The sequence below is a fragment of the Salvelinus sp. IW2-2015 genome, linkage group LG11, assembly GCF_002910315.2.
Source record: "Salvelinus sp. IW2-2015 linkage group LG11, ASM291031v2, whole genome shotgun sequence".
NCBI classification, from domain to species: Eukaryota; Metazoa; Chordata; class Actinopteri; order Salmoniformes; family Salmonidae; genus Salvelinus; species Salvelinus sp. IW2-2015.
In genome coordinates this window covers 38349903-38370181 of record NC_036851.1, presented here as the reverse complement: position 1 = coordinate 38370181, position 20279 = coordinate 38349903, and the positions used below count along the sequence as shown (strand labels likewise).

Here is a 20279-nt window from a genome sequence, read left to right as displayed (position 1 = left end):
TCACCTTCGATGGCCACTGGCATGCTGGAGAAGTGTGCTCTTCATGGATGAATCCCGTTTTCAACTGTACCGGGAAGATGGCTGACAGCGTTTATGGTGTCGTGTGGGCGAGCGTTTTGATGATTTCAACATTGTAAACAGAGTGCCCCGTGGTGACTGTGMGGTTATGGTATGGGCAGGCATAAACTACGGACAATGAACACAATTGCTTTTTATCGATGTCAGTTTGAATGCACAGAGATGCTGTAACGAGATCCTGAGGGCCATTGTTGTGCCATTCATCCACCGCCATCACCTCATGTTTCAGCATGGTAATGCACGGCTCCATGTCGCAAGGATCTGTAGACAATTCCAGGAATCTGAAAATGTCCCAGTTCTTCCATGGCCTGTATACTCACCAGAAATGTCACCCATTTGAGCATGTTTGGGATGCTCTGGATCAACGTGTACGACAGCATGTTCCAGTTTCCACCAATATCCAGCAACTTCGCATAGACATTGAAGACGAGTAGGACAACTTTCACAGGCCACAATCAACAGCCTGATTAACTCTATGTGAAGGAGATGTGTTGCACTGCATGAGGCAAATAATGGTCACCCCAGATACTGACTGGCTTTCTAATCCACGCCCCTACCTTTTTTAAAGATATATGTAACCAACATATGCATATCTATGTTTCCAGACATGTGAAATCCATAGATTAGGGCCTAATGAATTTATTTCAATTGCCTGATTTCCTTATATGAACTGTAACTCAATGAAATCTTTGAAATTGTTGCATGTTCCGCTTATATTTTTGGTCAGTGTATGTTCGACTCTCTCTGTGTGTGTGTATGAATGTGTGTGTGTGTGTATGTGTGTACAGTAGCCTCTCTGCTAGCCCCTTACATACTGTAATACATAACAAGCTTGGCCATCTAGTGGTCAGTCTCTTTTCCGCTCAAGTTTTTTCTTATCTTTTCTCTGTATGCAAACCTTCACACAGAGCCTCCATTGACCACCCCATTAACCTCTGGACTGGTTAACTATAGAGTTCCTCCAATTGACAACCTTCCATTAACCTCTGGAGCTGGTTAACAATCAGATTCTCCAGTTGAGCACCGGTTTAGGCATTAACACTACTGGACTGGTTAACGATAGATTCTCCAGTTGACCACGAACCTTTAACTCTGGACTGGTTAACATAGATCCTCCATTGACCACCCATTAACCTCTGGACTGGTTAACAATAGATTCTACATTGACCACCCATTGACCTCTGGACTGTTAACATAGATTATTCCTATTAATGACCCATACCCATTTACCTCTGGACTGGTTACATAGATTATCCATTGACCACCCACATTAACTCTTGGACTGGTTAACATAGATCCTCCATTGACCACTCCCAATTACCTCTGGACTGGTTTAACATAGATCCTCCATTGACCACTCCCATTAACCTCTGGACTGGTTAACATAGATCTCCCATTGACCATTGTCCCATATAACCTCTGGACTGGTTAACACAGGGCCTCCATTGAACCACTCCATTAACTCTGGACTGGTTAACATAGATCTCCATTGGACACCCATAACCTCTGGACTGGTTAAACATAGATCCTCCATTGACCACCAATAACCTCTGGACTGGTTAACATAAGATCATTCCATTGCGCACCTTACCATTAACATCTGGACTGGTTAAACAAGGGTCTTCATTGACCACAACCAATAACATCTGGACTGGTTAACATAGATCCTCCATTGACCACCCACTTAATAACCTCTGGACTGGTTAACATAGACTCCATTGACCACCATTAACTTGCTGACGGTTAAACATAAGATCTTCCATTGACCTTACCTCATGTACCTCTGGCTGGTTAACAGCAGATACTACTTAAGACCATTGCACCACCTTTTCTGATACAGAGCCTGACAGGATGCTCGTTCTCTAATTGTAAAGTTTGTGGAGGCCGCCTAGTGCCAAGCAGAAATTTCTTACTCGCCTGAGGTTGAAAGGGGCTGTTGCACCTAACTTCACCGTACTGTTCTGTGTGGATGGGCCATTTCAGATTGTTCAGTGATTTGTACACCGAGGAACTTGAAGTTTTTCAAGTGCTCTCTTCTGCTGTCTCCTGAAATCTACGATTAGCTCTTTGTTTTTTTTTTACGTTGAGGGAGAGGTTATTTTCCTGGCACCCACTCCACCTGGGCCCTCACCTCTTCCCCGTGGGCTGTCGCATCGTCGTTGGTAATCAGGCCTACCACTTTTGTGTCATCTGCAAACTTGATGTTTGATTTGAAGAGTACAGGAGGGAGCTGAGCACGCACCCTTGTGGGGGTGTTGAGGATCAGCGAAGTGGTGGTGTTTCCGACCTTGACCACCTGGGGGCGGCTCATCAGGAAGTCCAGGACCCAGTTGCAGAAGACGGGGTTCAGACCCAGGGCCCCGAGATTAATGATGAGCTTGGAGGGTACTATGGTGTTGAAGGCTGAGGTGTAGTCAATAGATACAGAAATACATAGGTATTTCTCTTGTCCAGATGGGATAGGCAGTGTGCAGTGCGATGGTGATTGCATCATCTGTGTATCTATTGGGGCGGTAAGCAAATTGAAGTGGGTCTAGGGCAGGGTTGTAAAGTCAATGGACGAGGGCCAAATAAAAATTTAGCTACAAGCCGAGGGCGGGACTGTTCGAATGTTCATATGAAAATTTTTTAAAATGACGCATATAGTCTAGTGAACCTAATTGAAACTAGCTGAAAACCTAACAAAATTATATTCCAATATGATCAGATAAATAAAGCAATATTTTCTTAATGGCTCTGTCAGTAATCTTTAATTTTCAACAGACACAAAAAGACAAATTTCTCTTTATATAAAAATCCCATAACAATGAACATTAAATGAAGAACGGTATTCAAGGCACCATCAGTAGCCTATATTTTCCTATTTTAGCAAAAGTGGGGCTAAATTTACTTCAAAAGAAAAAACAATAATAGCAATTTTTCTAATCATCCACTCAACTGAAATATTTTTAAATATAATTGGATTGAAATACAATAAAATAAAGTGCAAAAAATCTATTAATCAAAAAAACACTTTGTTTAAGGAGAAGTAACATGCAGTGAAAACAAATATTAAACTTTAACTTTTAAACTTGAACTGAGTAAAAACTCTAAATATGTGATTGCACAGTAATGTTCACTTGTTTGGGTTGAGGGTGATACTTGGTGGTGTCCATCTTTTTCCACAAGTTTATCATAAATGTTCGGGGTACAGGCTCTGAGCTGAGGAAATCCTCAGAATTGAGTGGAGGTGTTCAGCAGTAAAGTCGACTTCTGTGTGATTGTTTTGTTCAGGTTCATCAAAGAAAAACAGTTGTTCACACAGGTATGTGCTGCCAAACATAGACAACGTTTGAGCAGCCTGGATGCGCAGCTGGGGCATTGTGTCGGGGAGGAAACGGGCGAACTCCGCAGCACCCACGCCGCATATTGTTTGCCCTCAGTGCAATCAATTGCATTGGAGGTCAATCCACTCCAATTTGGAGGTCATCCACCAGCGCAAGGAATAGTGCATGAAAATCATTTTTTTTTCCCTTTTCACAAGCTGCTCTTTAGATTGAATGGACAACTTGGTCTACTCTCTCGGCATGGTGTTCTGCTCAAGACTGCACATTTAAAAGAGTATTGCCTTTTTTGGGCAAACTTCGTCACAAACTTTAATCAATGCAGATTTTTGATGAACATCCCCTCCGTAAATGGCGGGCTTGATTTACAGCGATCTGCTTCTGCCTAAAATAAACTGGCCTTGACAGCAGCCTGGCACTTGTGATTTGGGCTTTTTTGAACAGAGCCTGTACGAATTGAGGCCTCTTTTAAATTCCTCTGCCTTTTGTAGCCTTTGTTCCATGTCCATATTCTTGTTTTTGTCCCGTGTGTTTCGTTCATAATGTCGTCTCAGGATTATACTGCTTTCAAGTACCGCCACCACTTTTCTCCAACACAGGACACACAGGTTTTCCAGCTACCTGCGTGAACATATAACTCCGACTCCACCTTGTTTGAAACCCCCGTTTCAGTGTCCACCTTCCGTTTTGCCATTTTTTGATGGGTATGTGAAGTTTTAATTTTACTGTGATGTTGACGACTGCTGTGCCAATAAATATTGATAATGAGCAGCCTACTGCTTGCGGCGTGCGTCCCCACCGGTTGCATTGTGGGAAATGTGTATTGGTGCCTGTTAAAAGATCTGCGGGCTGCCGGCTTTGCTGCGGTCTGCGGGCCGGTCTAAATAATAAATCAAGATCATCCCAGGGGAGTAAAAAACCTTCTCGCCTGGTGCCGGATGTGGCCCGCGGGGCCTTGACTCTGACCATAATGGTGGTCTAGGGTGACAGGTAAGGTGGAGGTGATATGATCCTTAACTCGCCTCTTAAAGCACTTCATGATGACAGAAGTGAGTGCTATGGGGCGATAGTCATTTAGTTCAGTTATCTTCGCTGTCTTGGGTACAGGAACAATGGTGGACATTTTATAGCAAGTGGGGACAACAGACTGGGATAGGGAGAGATTGAAAATGTCTGTAAACACTCCAGCCAGCTGGTCTGCGCATGCTCTGAGGACACGGCTAGGGATGCCGTCTGGGCCGGCAGCCTTGCGAGTGTTAACACGCTTAAATGTCTTACTCATGTCGGCCAAGGAGAACGAGAGCTCAAAGTGGGCAAAGAAGGTGTTTAGCTTGTCCGGGAGCAAGACTTCTGTGTTTTCCCTTTATAATTGGTGATTGTCCGGAGTCCCTGCCATATACGTCTCGTGCCTGAGCCATTGAATTGCGACTCCACTTTGTCTCTGTACTGAGATTTTGATTGCCTTATGAAGGGCATATCTGAACTGTTTGTACTCAACCATTTTTCCAGCCACCTTGCTGTTGTTAAATGCGGTGGTTTGCGCTTTCAGTTTTGCTCAAGTGATGCTATCTATCCACGGTTTTTGGTTTGGGTAGGTTTTAAACTTCACAGTGGGAACAACATCCCCAATACACTTCCTGATGAACTCTGTCAACATGTGTGTGTATACGTCAATGTTATGCTCAGAGGCAACCTGGAACATATCCCAGTCCGTGTGATCAAAACAATATTGAAGCATGGATTCCGATTGGTCAGACCAGCGTTTAACAGTCCTTACCACGGGTACTTCACGTTTGAGGTTCTGCCTATGGGAAGGGAGGAGCAGCATGGAGGCGTGGTCTGATAAACATACACCCACCCACACGATCTCTCTGGCCTGCCTGACCCCTCCAGCCGTGGCAGGGTTGGCCATGACAGTGCTGTAATCCCTCCCAGCTGAGGTTCATCCTCGATGGGCTACATCTCCAGCTACGCCTGGGAGGATGGAACAGCTCGCATGGACGAGCCTGTGTGTGTGTGTGTGTTGTGTGTGTGTGGTGTGTGTGTGTGTGTGTGTGTGGTGTGTGTGTGTGTGTGGTGTGTGTGTGTGTGTGTTGTGTGTGTGGTGTGTGTTGTGTGTGTGTGTGTGTGTATGGGCAAGTGTTAATGTGTGTTTTGTGGTCTGTGTTCAATGCATGATTGACTGTGTCTTTATATAGGAGTGTGAGCATGCTCTGCATGTGTTTTCACGCATGGATGACGTGTGTTTGGGCTTTCATGTGTTCATGTTTGTACGTGTGTGTGCTTGAGCGTGCTTGTGTGTAGATGCATCTGTGTGTCTTTGGCTGGGTTTGGCTCTGTGTGTATGTGTGTGTAAGCTGTAAGTGTGTATTTGTCTGTGAGCGAGCCTGCGTGGGTGCGTGTGTGTGTCCGTTCAAGCAGTGGAGCGTGTATGCCCTGGGGCTAATTAATAATTCATGAGGTGGGCATGGAGAAGGCAAGGGGGCGGTGGCAGATGGAGGATCTGTGTCTGTGTGTGTGTGTGTGTGTGCGTGTGCGTGTGCGTGTGCGTGTGCGTGTGTGTGTGTGTGTGTCTGGATGTGGAACGAGTCAGAGCTAGGAGGATAGAGAGAGAGAGTGAAGTAGTATTTCACCTGGTCAGGAAACTGTCTCCAAGAGAGGTAACTTGTCTCTCTTTAGAGGTGTGTGTGTGTGTGTTGAGCTGTCTGTGCCAGGCGGAAAGAGGTTTTTGTTAGAGAGCTCTGCTCATATTTTTCTCATGGCTACACATGTTCACTCTACCGTGCTTTGTAGGCTTTTAAAATATGATTTTTTTATTTGTAAAAACTGTTTCTGATMATCTTCTTGTTGAAATTTTCATACAATAATGTTGTCGTTCATGAACATGAAAAATCCTTCCAATCCTCTTTTGAGGAACATTGAAATGGTTTTCATCAAACTGGTCCATTTGTCATTGTCCAACACAGAAGCTGTTTTATTTCTTCTTTTTAATCATCTTGTAATCAATCATCTGAGCAATGAGGTGGTTAGTTTGTCTATCTTGTGTATTCTGTCATTTGTCCGTCACATAATTGTATGGTGGTTTGCTATATTGTAAGTTTTGTAAGACAGAAAGGACATTTCTATAATTTATTAACAGTGTGTGTAGCAGTGTCAATACTACCAGATACACACACACTCTTAATGTGTCTGACACAGTTGATTGCTGGTATTGACAAACCAGTGTAGTCAAGTGTACATGTCACTGCTGCCCATTGCCCATCATACTCTGTCTCTTTAAAGGGGCAATCCGCAGTTGAAACCATAATAAATACATTTCCCTGCCTCTGTTTTGGTAAAAAGCTGAGGGATGGGCCTAGTGAAATGTAACCACTCTCAAATTGATAGACAGAGCTATGGAGGATGCAAGGACTAACCATCCAAGATATCAAAATGATAGTTTTAAACGTTTTGAAGCTATACCGTGTTTGTTTAAATTTACAATGTTTACAAATATTAGAATAGAACAAGCTTATATTTTGGGTTCTGACTGTTGAACTAAGCTCAATAGGCATTTATAAGTTATATTCTTCAATAATCAATTGGTATATATCATTCATTTATAAGTAAAACAATTGATGTAGCAGCTGCAGATTGCCCCTTTATCATTCATACTCTGTCTGTCTGTACTGAGCGTCTGCTGTATTGGTGCGTACTGTGTATGGCTACAATGGCTACTCCTTCTGCCTCTCTGTTGATGCCTGGTGATGCCATTGTCATGACTCTCCCATGCGTGTGTGCCTGTGAATGTGAGTTTGTGCGTGTGAATCTGAGTGTGTGCGTGCATGTGTGTGCGTTTGTGTGTGCGTTTGTGTGTGCGCATGTGCGTGTAAGCGCACTTACCTGCTGATGGATTCTTGTCTCTCCCAGTGTGTTTGGTAACCTGTTCATGCTGCTGTCTGCTGTCAGTATTGATGCAACTGTGTGTGTGTGTTCTGTGTTGTCAGCGGTGTTCCAGCTTTGAGATGCTGTCAGAAAAACGGGAGTTCTTTGTGTTAGAACACCTTATCTGACCATTAGTCAGTCGGACACACACACACGTTTGTTTTACTATCTTTGTGGGGACCAAACAATTGATTCCCATTCAAAATCCTAGGGTGTTTCTCAAAATYCATACTACCGTGCGCCAAGCTCGCAAATTGGAGCACGGGAGGGTCGGAGTACGAGGCCAAATCAAAGTATGCGAAACGGCGCATGGAGGGCACTTTTTGAATGCGTACTCCGTTTGTACATATTTTTGAAGCATGCATCGATGCAAGCTTCAACGGAAAGTATGCCACGAAATATGAAGCCATTACGTACAAAATTACACAACATGAGCTGAAGCGAGAGAAAATACACTGACTTCGGAATGGAATGTTGCCTTTTCACTTCTTATATGTTGCCTGACTACAACATTGTATCTTGATATGTTAACCTGTCTGGCAACGGGGTTCCGCCTCGCCAACAGCCAATGATATTGCAGGGCGCCAAATTCAATCAACAGAAATCTCATAATTCAAATTTCTCAAACATACAAGTATTAGACACCATTTTAAAGATAAACTTCTCGTTAATCCAACCACAGTGTCCGATTTGAAAAAGTATTTTCGGCGAAAGCAGAACATATCATTATGTCAGCAACTAGTCACAGAAAGCATACAGCCATTTTCCAACCAAAGAGAGGAGTCACAAAAAGCAGAAATAGAGATAAAATGAATCACTAACCTTTGATATTCTTCATCAGATGACACTCCCGGGACAACATGTTACACAATACATGTATGTTTTGTTCGATCAAGTTCATATTTAATATCCAAAACCTCAGTTTACATTTGGCTTTGCCTCCAAAATATCCGTGAATTTGCACAGAGCCACATCAATTTACAGAAATACTCATAATAAACATTGATAAAAGATACAAGTGTTAATCACAGAATTAAAGATATACTTCTCCTGAATGCAACCGCTGTGTCAGATTTCAAAAAAACTTTCCGGAAAAAGCAAACCATGCAATAATCTGAGTACGGCGCTCAGACAACAAATCAAGCAAACGATATCCGCCATGTTGGAGTCAACAGAAGTCAGAAATAGCATTATAAATATTCATTACCTTTGATGATCTTCATCAGAATGCACTCCAGGAATCCCAGGTCCACAATAAATGTTTGATTTGTTCGATAAAGTTAATCTTTATGTCCAAATACTTCCTTTTTGTTTTGCGCGTTTAGCCCAGTATTCCAAATTCATGACGCGCGATCACTAGGAGCGAACAAATCCAAAAGTTCCATAACAGTCAGTAGAAACATGTCAAACGATGTATTGAATTAATCTTTAGAATGTTGTTAACATAAATCTTGAATAACGTTCCAACCGGAGAATTACATTGACTTCAGATGAGCGATGGAACGGAGCTCACTCTCATGTGAACGCGCATGGTCAGCTCATGGCACTCTGGGAGAGACCTTACTCAATCCCCTCTCATTCGCCCCCACTTCACAGTAGAACCATCAAACAAGGTTCTAAAGACTGTTGACATCTAGTGGAAGCCTTAGAAAGTGCAACATGACCCCATAGACACTGTGTATTTGATAGGCCAAGAGTTGAAAAACTACAATCCTCAGATTTCCCACTTCCTGGTTGGATTTTTCTCAGTTTTAGAAACTTCAGAGTGTTTTCTATCCAAATCTACTAATAATATGCATATATTAGCAACTGGGACTGAGTAGCAGGCAGTTTACTCATACATTGTGTTCATTTTGGCATGTTTACCCATAATAAGTCAATAGGGGTAACTGGCTAGCTACTAGTACTGTTAACTAGCCAGATATCCCATGAATCATTGTTAGCTAGCTAGCCATAATGAATTGCCTTCTATCTTGCATAATATTAGGTAATATTAGGTAATTTTTGCCTTCTATACTATTTGGTTAGCTCCATTTATTATGATTCACATATAGCTAGCTGATAGTTATGAAGTAAAATGGTTGTTTTGTGTATATCTTGTTTCGTCTCTATTGCCATTATTGTCCTGGCTGGAGACAGTTCAGTGAATGGGTACCGTAAGTCCATAGTAAGTCAATAAGGCTAACTAGCTAGCTAGCAAGCCACATAGAATTGGTAGCTACCCAAGAAAAATGTACATCTACCATACATTTCCGTACAATTGACCTTATTTTAGAGCTCAAAAAACGTAATACTTCCAGATCAACTATCAATACCATTGTAAAGGACAATTTTTCCCCTTTCCAACAAACCAATGACGAGCCCTTCATGATGCCCATCTCTGCATGATTCAAGAAGGCAATGAGCTCCGTTGGGTCTTTTTTTTAAATGACGGGTGCGGAAGCAAAACATATTGCGTCATAGTGAAAGGGAGAGAGACTCTATCGTTCAAAAGTTTGGGGTCACTTAGAAATGTCCTTGTTTTTGAAAGAAAAGCACATTTTTTGTCCATTAAAATAACATCAAATTGATCAGAAATACAGTGTAGACATTGTTAATGTTGTAAATGACTTTTGTAGCTGGAAACGGTAGATTCTTTATGGAATATCTTCATAGGCGTACAGAGGCCCAAACGGCTTTTTTCACCCGATCTGTCCAACTTATCACCTTATCACCTCTAAAATGTAAATAAAACACTATAAAGAGTTTTTTATAATCTGTCATTACATACCTATTTGAAGGTTTGTGTTGAATTTAAATCGGGTTTTTAGGGCGACTCTGAAGTTATCTTCAGAAGTAAACAGCAGCTGTCGTGGCTTTTGAGAGTCATGATGGCTTGCACTGATGATGCAAAAAATGACCCTGTCCCTGTCCCTTTCTTATTTTTAAACAGCGACAGAAGRTCTACACCTGGTGGAGAGAGGCTGTAAGACACAGAATGAGTTGCTTTATGCATGCTGTACGTTACGTCATGACACGTCACAATTTAATGTACAGCGTCGGAGGGGTCCGTTTCTTCAACTTTTCTCCAATACTATTGGACCATTACCATGTCAATCAATGCTTYAATAGAAATGTAATTCACACCCCAGATGTTGATGTCAACACAGTCGCTTCAGTCAAATTAGTTTTCATTGCAGCCTCGTTTGAATGTCGCAATTGCGCAAATTTGTACGGAATGGGGTTAGTCACCGTTATATGATTATGATGGTCATAAAGCTTTTTGACTGGGTCATAAAGTGTATTTTCTTAGTCCAAGTAAAGTGACACAGGATGGTCATAATGCTTCATGACAGTATCATAAAGTGTATTTTATGCAAGTTATTTAAAATATGATAGAAAAAATCAACTGTAAAAACAACAACAAAGGACTGTTACACAGGGCTTCTTAGAAAGTGTGTGTGATATGACAGAGGAGTGGACAGAGGAGAGGCCAAATGCATACAGATGGCCTTTCACTGTTAATATTGGAGCCTTCAAATCAACCTCACCATCCCCCGTTCCTCTCATCTCCTCACCTCCCTCTTCATCCCCCTTCTCGACTACCCTTGTGGGCAGATCAGAAAGTATTCTCACTATAGGACTGGACATGTTCTCTCAGATAGACAGGGAAAAGAGACTGTATATGTCAGTCCAGGATGCATAGTGAGTACTGAGGTAGTAGATTGGGACTCATAGTCAATCTGTCACAGTGATATGATGTATTGTAAGGCAGCAGAAGACACAGTGATGTGATTATTTGTTAAGCACAGAAAGACACGTGATAGTGATGTATTGTAAAGGCAGCAGAAGACACATGTTATATGATTGTAAGGCAGCAGAAGACACAGTGATTGATGTATTGTAAAGCAGCAGAAGACACAGTGATGTTGATTTGTATTGTAAGGCAGCAGAAGACACCAGTTGATATGATGTATTGTAAGGCAGCAGAAGACACAGTGTTATGATGTATTGATGTATTGTAAGGCAGCAGAAGACACAGTGATGTGATGTATTGTAAGGCAGCAGAAGACACGTGATGTGATGTATTGTAAGGCAGCAGAGACACAGTATGTGATTATTGTAAGGCAGCAGAAGACACAGTGTGTATGATGTATTGATGTATTAAGGCAGCAGAAGACACAGTGATATGATGTATTGTAAGCAGCAGAAGACACAGTGTATGATGTATTGATGTATTGTAAGGCAGCAGAAGACACAGTGATATGATGTATTGTAAGGCAGCAGAAGACACAGTGATGTGATGTATTGTAAGGCAGCAGAAGACACAGTGATGTGATGTATTGTAAGGCAGCAGAAGACACAGTTTATGATGTTGATGTATTGTAAGGCAGCAGAAGACACAGTGATTATATGTGATTTATTGTAAGCAGCAGAAGACACAAGTGTTATGATGTATTGAGTTATGTAAGGCAGCAGAAGACACAGTGATGTGATGTATTGTAAGCAGCAGAAGACACAGTGATGTGATGTATTGTAAGGCAGCAGAAGACACAGTGATGTGATGTATTGTAAGGCAGCAGAAGACACAGTGGATGATGTATTGATGTATTGTAAGGCAGCAGAAGACACAGTGATATGATGTATTGTAAGGCAGCAGAAGACACAGTGATGTGATGTATTGTAAGGCAGCAGAAGACACAGTGTTATGATGTATTGATGTATTGTAAAGCAGCAGAAGACACAGTGATGTGATGTAATTGTAAGGCAGCAGAAGACACAGTGATGTGATGTATTGATGTATTGTAAGGCAGCAGAAGACACAGTGATGTGATGTATTGAGTATGTAAGGCACAGAAGACACAGTGATTGATGTATTGTAGGCAGCAAGAGACACAGTGATGTGATGTATTGTAAGGCAGCAGAAGACACAGTGATATGATGTATTGATGTATTGTAAGGCAGCAGAAGACACAGTGTTATATGTATTGATTATTGTAAGGCAGCAGAAGACACAGTGTGATGATGTATTTGTAAGGCAGCAGAAGACACAGTGATGTGATGTATTGTAAGCAGCAGAAGACACAGTGATGTGATGTATTGTAAGGCAGCAGAAGACACAGTGTTATGATGTTTATGTATTGTAAGGCAGCAGAAGACCAAGTGTATGATGTATTGATGTATTGTAAGGCAGCAAGAAGACACAGTGTATGATGTATTGTAAGGCAGCAGAGACACAGTGATGTGAGTATTGTAAGCAGCAGAAGACACAGTGATGTGATGTATTGTAAGGCAGCAGGACACAGTGATGTGATGTATTGATGTATTGTAAGGCAGCAGAAGACACATAGTGTGATGTATTGTAAGGCAGCAGAAGACACAGTGATGTGATGTATTGTAAGGCAGCAAGGAAGACACCGTGATTGATGTATTGTAAGGCAGCAGAAGACACAGTTTGATGTATTGATGTATTGAAGGCAGCAGAAGACACAGTGATGTGATGTATTGTAAGGCAGCGAAGACAAGGATGTGATGTAATTGTAAGGCAGCAGAAGACACAGTGTTATGATGTATTGATGTATTGTAAGGCAGCAGAAGACACAGTGATGTGATTATTGTAAGGCAGCAGAAGCACCAGTGATTAGATGATTGTAAGGCAGCAGAAGACACAGTGATGTGATGTATTGTAAGGCAGCAGAAGACACAGTGATGTGATGTATTGTAAGGCAGCAGAAGACACAGTGATGTGATATATTGTAAGGCAGCAGAAGACACATTGATGCATTTTAAGGCAGCAGAATATTGTAGGCATATTTGCTTCCTCTAACACTTTATTCTCTCATCCTCCGATCTCCATATATCCTCCCCCCTCTCTATCCTTCTCTCTCCATCCCTTTCTCTCATCATATCTCCCTCCCCTTCTCTCCCCCTCTCACTCCCTCGGTCTCCATCCCTCCATCCCTGCCATTCTAAGCCCAGTGTTTTATGTAACAGAGATTTGTCTCTGATGACTTTCCTCCTCTGTCATGTAAAGTTAATATTTTCACCATGTGTGTGGTGTCACAACGCCTGCTAAGCGTTTTCGTCTCATCACGCTGGTCGCTGTGTGTATGTGTGTCGTTAGATAAACCAATCAGCAGAATAAAAAAACACCATATACAGCAAACAGGCCAGTCAGAGAAAAGCCCATGTTGTAGCCCACATGTTAGAGCTTTAACTGAACATCACCTTCTGACTTTAGTGTTCACCAGTGACTTTAGTGTTCTAGACTCTTCTAGATAACTGTTCTGTGTGTCACAGGGGAACACAGGAAGGTAACGCTTATTGCCTGGCAACCCTCTGACAAAGCCACGTAACCCACAATAACAGAAAAGATGAGAGGAGAAGGGAATTGATGAGGAGAGGAAGAAATGAGAGGGGGGGGGGGGGGGGGAGGAGAGCAGGAAGTCAAAGTATTTTGTTCCCAGGTGGGGATGCAGATGTTGTGCCCGTGAGCCAGGCGCTTAACCTACATTACTCCATCTCAGTGTGTGTGATTCGTGTGTGTGTGTGTGTTGTCACTATGTGTGTGTTATACGTACTCAAAGCCCCTTAGGAAATGGCTGCTACTGTAAGACACACTATTAAACATTTCCACTCTGTAGCATAGCCTACTGTAACACACGTGCCCAAAGGCCCGGGCAGCATGGTGATAACCTACATAACTTCACTGCCTGTCCAGATAAGTGTGTGTGTAGATCTCTACTGCAGGAAGGCCTGCAGGATACTTTAAGTCAGAGAGAGAGAGAGAGTAGAGACCCAGAAAACCTGAGTCTACTTCTTCACTATGGTGAAAAAAAGAATGAACAGCACGTCAGAAATCAGCTCAATGTAATTGAGAATCCATAGACTCGAACCACTTCTGTGAAAATTGGAAAACACTAAACTAACAACAACACGAAGAGTTATCTATCAAAAATGGAGATGTATGAGTAAACCACTTCTCCAATATTTTTGGCAATGAACAAACTGCAAAAACATATACATGATCAAATACAAATCTTAGAATCAACAATTAAAGACTACCAGAATTCACTGGATTCTCTAATTACCTTGAATGAACTACAGGACAAAATAAAAACTCTCCAACCCAAAAAGGCATGTGGTGTTGATGGTATCCTCAATTAAATGATAAAATATACAGACAACAAATTCCAATTGGCTATATTTAAACTCTTTAACTTCTTATGGCTGCAGAGCAGTATTGAGTAGCTTGGATGAAAGGTGCCCAGAGTAAACGGCCTGCTCCTCAGTCCCAGCTACTAATATATGCATATTATTATTCATATTGGATAGAAAACACTCTGAAGTTTCTAAAACTGTTTGAATTATGTCTGTGAGTATAACAGAACTCATATTGCAGGCAAAAACCTGAGAAAAAATCCAAACAGGAAGTGGAAATTCTGAGACTGGTCGATGTTAAACTCATCGCCTATTCAATTCCCTGTAATATATGGATCTGTTTGCACTTCCTACGCCTTCCACTAGATGTCAACAGTCGTTAGAACGTTGAATGAAGTTTATACTGTGTTGTGGGGCCGGATGAGAGGGGAATGAGTCACTGGTCTGGCAGATTGCCAGTTCCTGGTCACGCGCATGCCTCATGATATCGCCTTGCGTTCCATAACTTCTACAGACAGAAGGAATGCTCCGGTTGGAACTTTATTGGATATATATGATAACAACATCCTGAAGATTGATTATCTTCTTAGTTTGACCAGTTTATTCGACTTGTAATATAACTTTTTGAAGTTTTCGTCCGACGTTTGCCTGCATCTGCGCGAGCGTTTGGACACGTGTACTACACATGCAAGCAAAAGTAGCTACTTGGACATAAGTAATGGACATTATCGAACAAAACAACGATTTATTGTGGAACTAGGATTCCTGGGAGTGCATTCTGATAAAGATCCTCAAAGGTAAGGGAATATTTATCATGTAATTTCTGGTTTCTGTTGARTCCAACATGGCGGCTAATTTGGCTATTGTTCTGAGCTCCGTCTCAGATTATTGCATGGTTTGCTTTTTCCGTAAAGTTTTTTTTAAATCTGACACAGCGGTTGCATTAAGGAGAGGTATATCTATAATTCCATGTGGATAAATTGTATTATCATCTACATTTATGATCAGTATTTCTGTTGAACCGATGTGGCTATGCAAAATCACTTGATGTTTTTGGAACTAGTGAATGTAACGCGCCAATGTAAACTCAGATTTTTTTATATAAATATGAACTTAATGTAATTTTGGAGATCCCATAAGCCAATTGAGAGTGTGTGTGTGTGTGTGTATTTCCCTAGTTTTCATAACTCAGTTCTGATTACTGTAAGAAGCTCTGAGTAAGTAAGTAATGGGCCTGTCATTTTGCATGAGCTATTCACAGGAGTCGCTGACAATGACGAAAGCTCATCAAATAACGATGCAGAAAGAAAGGCCACAGCATATTCATGTTAATTCATTCATATGTTCAATCATTCATTCATCCAATCATCCACTATTCATCCGTTCATTCATTCATTCATTCATTCATACGTTCATTCATTCATTTAGTTGTTAACCAGAAAAGTACTTGTAACAATGTGAAAATAGTTAAAGTAAGAAAGGGAAAATAAATAAATATGGGTTTTCACCTCATTTTGTGGGCAGTGTGCCTGTCTTCTCTTGAGAGCTAGGTCTTCCTACAGCGACCTTTCTCAATAGCAAGGCTATGCTCACTGAGTCTGTACATAGTAAAAGCTTTCCTTCATTTTGTGTCAGTTACAGTGGTCAGGTGTTCTGCCACTGTGTACACTCTGTTTAGGGCCAAATAGCATTCTAGTTTGCTCAGTTTTTTTGTGAATTCTTTCTAATGTGTCAAGTAATTATATATATTTTTTCTCATGATTTTGTTGGGTCTAATTGTGTTGCTGTCCTGGGGCTCTGTGGGGTCTGCTTGTGTTTGTGAACAGAGCCCCAGGACCAGCTTGCATAGGGAACTCTTCTCCAGGTTCATCTCTCTGTAAGTGATGGCTTTGTTATGGAAGGTTTGGGAATCGCTTCCTTTTAGGTGGTTGTAGAATTTAACGGATCTTTTCTGGATTTTGATKATTAGCGGGTATCGGCCTAATTCTGCTCTGCGTGCATTATTTGGTGTTTTACATGTTACACAGGATATTTTTGCAGAATTCTGCATGCAGAGTCTCAATTTGGTGTTTGTCCCATTTTGTGAATTATTGGTTGGTGAGCGGACCCCATACCTCACAACCATAAAGGGCAATGGGTTATAACTGAAATATAGCCAGATCCTAATTGGTATGTAAAATGTTATGTTCCTTTTGATGGCATAGAAGGCCCTTCTCGCCTTGTCTCTCAGATCGTTCACAGCTTTGTGGAAGTTACCTATGGCGCTGATGTTTAGGCCGAGGTACTGTACATATAATATTTTGTGTGCTCTAGGGCAACGGTGTGTAGATGGAATTTGTATTTGTGGTCCTGGGAACTGGACCTTTTTTGGACACCATCATTTTTTTCTTAAGGAGATTTACTGTCAGGGCCCAGGTCTAATAGAATCTGTGCAGAAGCTCTAGGTGCTGCTGTAGGACTTCCTTGGTTGGGGACAGAAGCACCAGATAATCAGCAAACAGTAGACATTTGACTTCAAATTTTAGTAGAGTGAGGCCAGGTGCTGCAGACTGTTCTAGTGCCCTCTCCAATTTGTTGATATATATGTTGAAGAGGGTGGGGCTTAAGCTTCCCTGTCTCACCCCACGGCCCCTCGGAAAGAAATGTTTGTGCTTTTTGCCAATTTTAACCGCATACTTGTTTGTGTTCCATAGATTTTCTAATGTCGGATGTTTTCCCCCCAACACCACTTTCCATCAATTTGCATAACGGACCCTCATACCAAATTGAGTCAAAAGCTTTTTTTATGTCCGCAAAACATGAGAAGACTTTGCTTTTGTTTTGTMTTGTTTGTTTGTTTGTCTATTAGGGTGTGCAGGGTGAATACGTGGTCTGTCATACGGTAATTTGGTAAAAACCCAATTTGACATTTGTACATTGTTTTCACTGAGGAAATGTACAGGTCTGCTGTCAATGATAATGCAGAGGATTTTCCCAAGTTTGATGTTGACCCATATCCCACGGTAGTTATTGGGGTCAAATTTGTCTCCACTTTTGTGGATTGGGGTTATCAGTATTTGGTTCCAAATATTGGGGAAGATGCCAGAGCTGAGGATGATGTTAAAGAGTTTAAATATAGCCAAGTGGAATTTGTTGTCTGTATATTTTATAATTTCATTGGGGATACCATCAACACCTCAGGCCTTAATGGATTGGAGGGTTTGTATTTTGTCCTGTCGTTCATTCAGGGTCGTTTGAGAATCCAGTGGGTTCTGGTAGTCTTTAATAGCTGATTCTAAGATTTGTAATTGATCATGTATATGTTTTTACTGTTTGTTCTTTGTTATAGAGCCAAAAAGATTGGAGAAGTGGTTTATCCACACATCTCCGTTTTGGATAAATAGCTCTTTGTGTTGTTTTTTGCTTAATGTGTTCCAGTTTTCCCAGAAGTGGTTAGATTCTATGGATTCTTCAATTACATTGAGCTTATTTCTGACATGCTGTTCCTTCTTTTACCGTATTGTATTTCTGTATTGTTTTAGTGCTTCACCATAGTGAAGGCATAGACTCAGATTTTCTAGGTCTCTATGTTTTTGGTTGGATAGGATTCTCAATTTCTTTCTTCGGTTGTTGCATTCTTCATCAAACCAATTGTCATTGTTGTTTATTTTCTTAGGTTGTCTGCTTGAAATTCTCTGTTCTCTCTGTTTTCTCTCCTATCTCTGTTCTCTCTCCTATCTCTGTTCTCTACTCTCTCTGCTCTTTATTTTTTAGTTGTTTCTCCCCTGGTGAGCATGTTGTAAACCCTGAGGCCTTGACTGCTTAGCTCACAGACAACACACTTCTTTAAACACACTCCATGAATCAACAGAGGCATGAGATGAGTGTGTTTGGCTCAGTGTCAGACACACACACACACTGTATCTCTGTGGTAGACTCCTGAGGGGTGTGTTAGTGAGGTATTCCTCTCCTCCCTTACTGTCTTCCTGCGTTGATGAAAACAAAGAGATCAATGAACCGTCAGCAGATCTGGATAGATAGAGAGCTTTTGAGACTCCTGGTTTTCTATTGATTTAAATAAATTATCTATGTGTCTCTCTCTCTCTCTCTTCACAGGTCTGAGTCTTTCCTGTTTTATTCAGTGAGGACACAGGGGATATCAAAGAGGATATCAAATCAAATCATACACATACACGTGTTTAGCAGATGTTATTGCGGGTGTAGCGAAATGCTTGTGCTTCTAGTTCCGACAGTGCAGCAAAATCTAACAAGTAATATCTAACAATTTCACAACAAATACCTAATACACACAGATCTAGGTAAAGGAATGGAATTAAGAATATATAAATATATGGACGAGCAATGTCAGAGCACCAAAATACAGTATATACATATGAGATGACTAATGCAAGATACAGTTGAAGTCGGAAGTTTACATACACTTAGGTTGGAGTCATTAAAACTAGTTTTTCAACCACTCCACAAATGTCTTGTTAACAAACTATAGTTTTGGCAAGTCGGTTAGGACATCTACTTTGTGGATGAGACAAGTCATATTTCCAACAATTGTGTACAGACAGATTATTTCACTTATAATTCACTGTATCACAATTCCAGTGGGTCAGAAGTATACATACACTAAGTTGACTGTGCCTTTAAACAACTTGGAAAATTCCAGAAAATGATGTCATGGCTTTATAAGCTTCTAATAGGCTAATTGACATAATTTGAGTCAATTGGAGGTATACCTTTGGATGTATTTCAAGGCCTACCTACCAAACTCAGTGCCTCTTTGCTTGACATCATGGGAAAATCAATAGAAATCAGCCAAGACCTCAGAAAAAAAATTGTAGACCTCCACAAGTCTGGTTCATCCTTGGGAACAATTTCCAAATGCCTGAAGGTACCATGCTCATCTGTACAAACAATAGTATGCAAGTATAAACACCATTGGACCATGCAGCCGTCATACCGCTCAGGAAGGAGACGCGTTCTGTCTCGTCTCCTAGAGATGAACGTACTTTGGTGCGAAAAGTACAAATCAATCCCAGAACAACAGCAAAGGACTTGTGAAGATGCTGGAGAAAACAGGTACAAAGTATCTATATCCACAGTAAAAACGCGTTTCCTGTCTGTCGTTCTCTAGAGATGAACGTTAGACTTTGGTGCGAAAGTACAAATCAATCCAGAACAACACAAGACTTTGTGAAGATGCTGGAGAAACAGGTTACAAAGTATCCTATATCCACAGTTAAACGAGTCCTATTATGAACATAACCTGAAAGGCCGCTCAGCAGGAAGAAGCCACTGCCTCCAAAACCACCAAAAATAGCCAAGACCATGGTTTGCAACTGCACATGGGGACAAAAGATCGTATTTTTTGGGAGAAATGTCCTCTGGTCTGATGAAACAAAAATAAAACTGTTTGCCATAATGACCATCATATGTTTGGAGGAAAAAGGGGGAAGGCTTGCAAGCCAGAAGAACACACATCCCAACCGTGAAGCAATGGGGGTGGCAGCATCATGGTATGTGGGTGCTTGTTGCTGCAGGGGGACTGGTGTGCATCCCAAAATAGATGCATCATGGAGGGAAGGAAAAATAGGTGGATATATTGAAACAACATCTCAAAACATCAGTTAGGAAGTTAAAGCTTGGTCGCCGAAATTGGTCTTCCAACATGGACAATGGACCCAAGCAATTACTTTCCAAGTTGTGGGGCAAAATGGCTTAAAGACAACAAAATCAAGGTAATTTGAGGTGGCCAATCCACAAAGGCCCCTGGACCTCAATACCTGGATAGAATGTGTAGGCTAAGACCTGAAAATGTGGTGT

General features: G+C 41.3%; 1 protein-coding gene across 1 annotated transcript in view; it reads left to right on the top strand.

Annotated features, from left to right (window-relative positions):
- Positions 1-5955: 5955 nt before the first annotated feature.
- LOC111970714 (neurofascin-like) overlaps positions 5956-20279 on the top strand; it is a 69048-nt gene continuing 54724 nt past the window's right edge. The window contains 1 exon segment of the mRNA XM_070445718.1: positions 5956-6061. The gene's annotated coding sequence lies outside the window, so the exon portion shown is untranslated.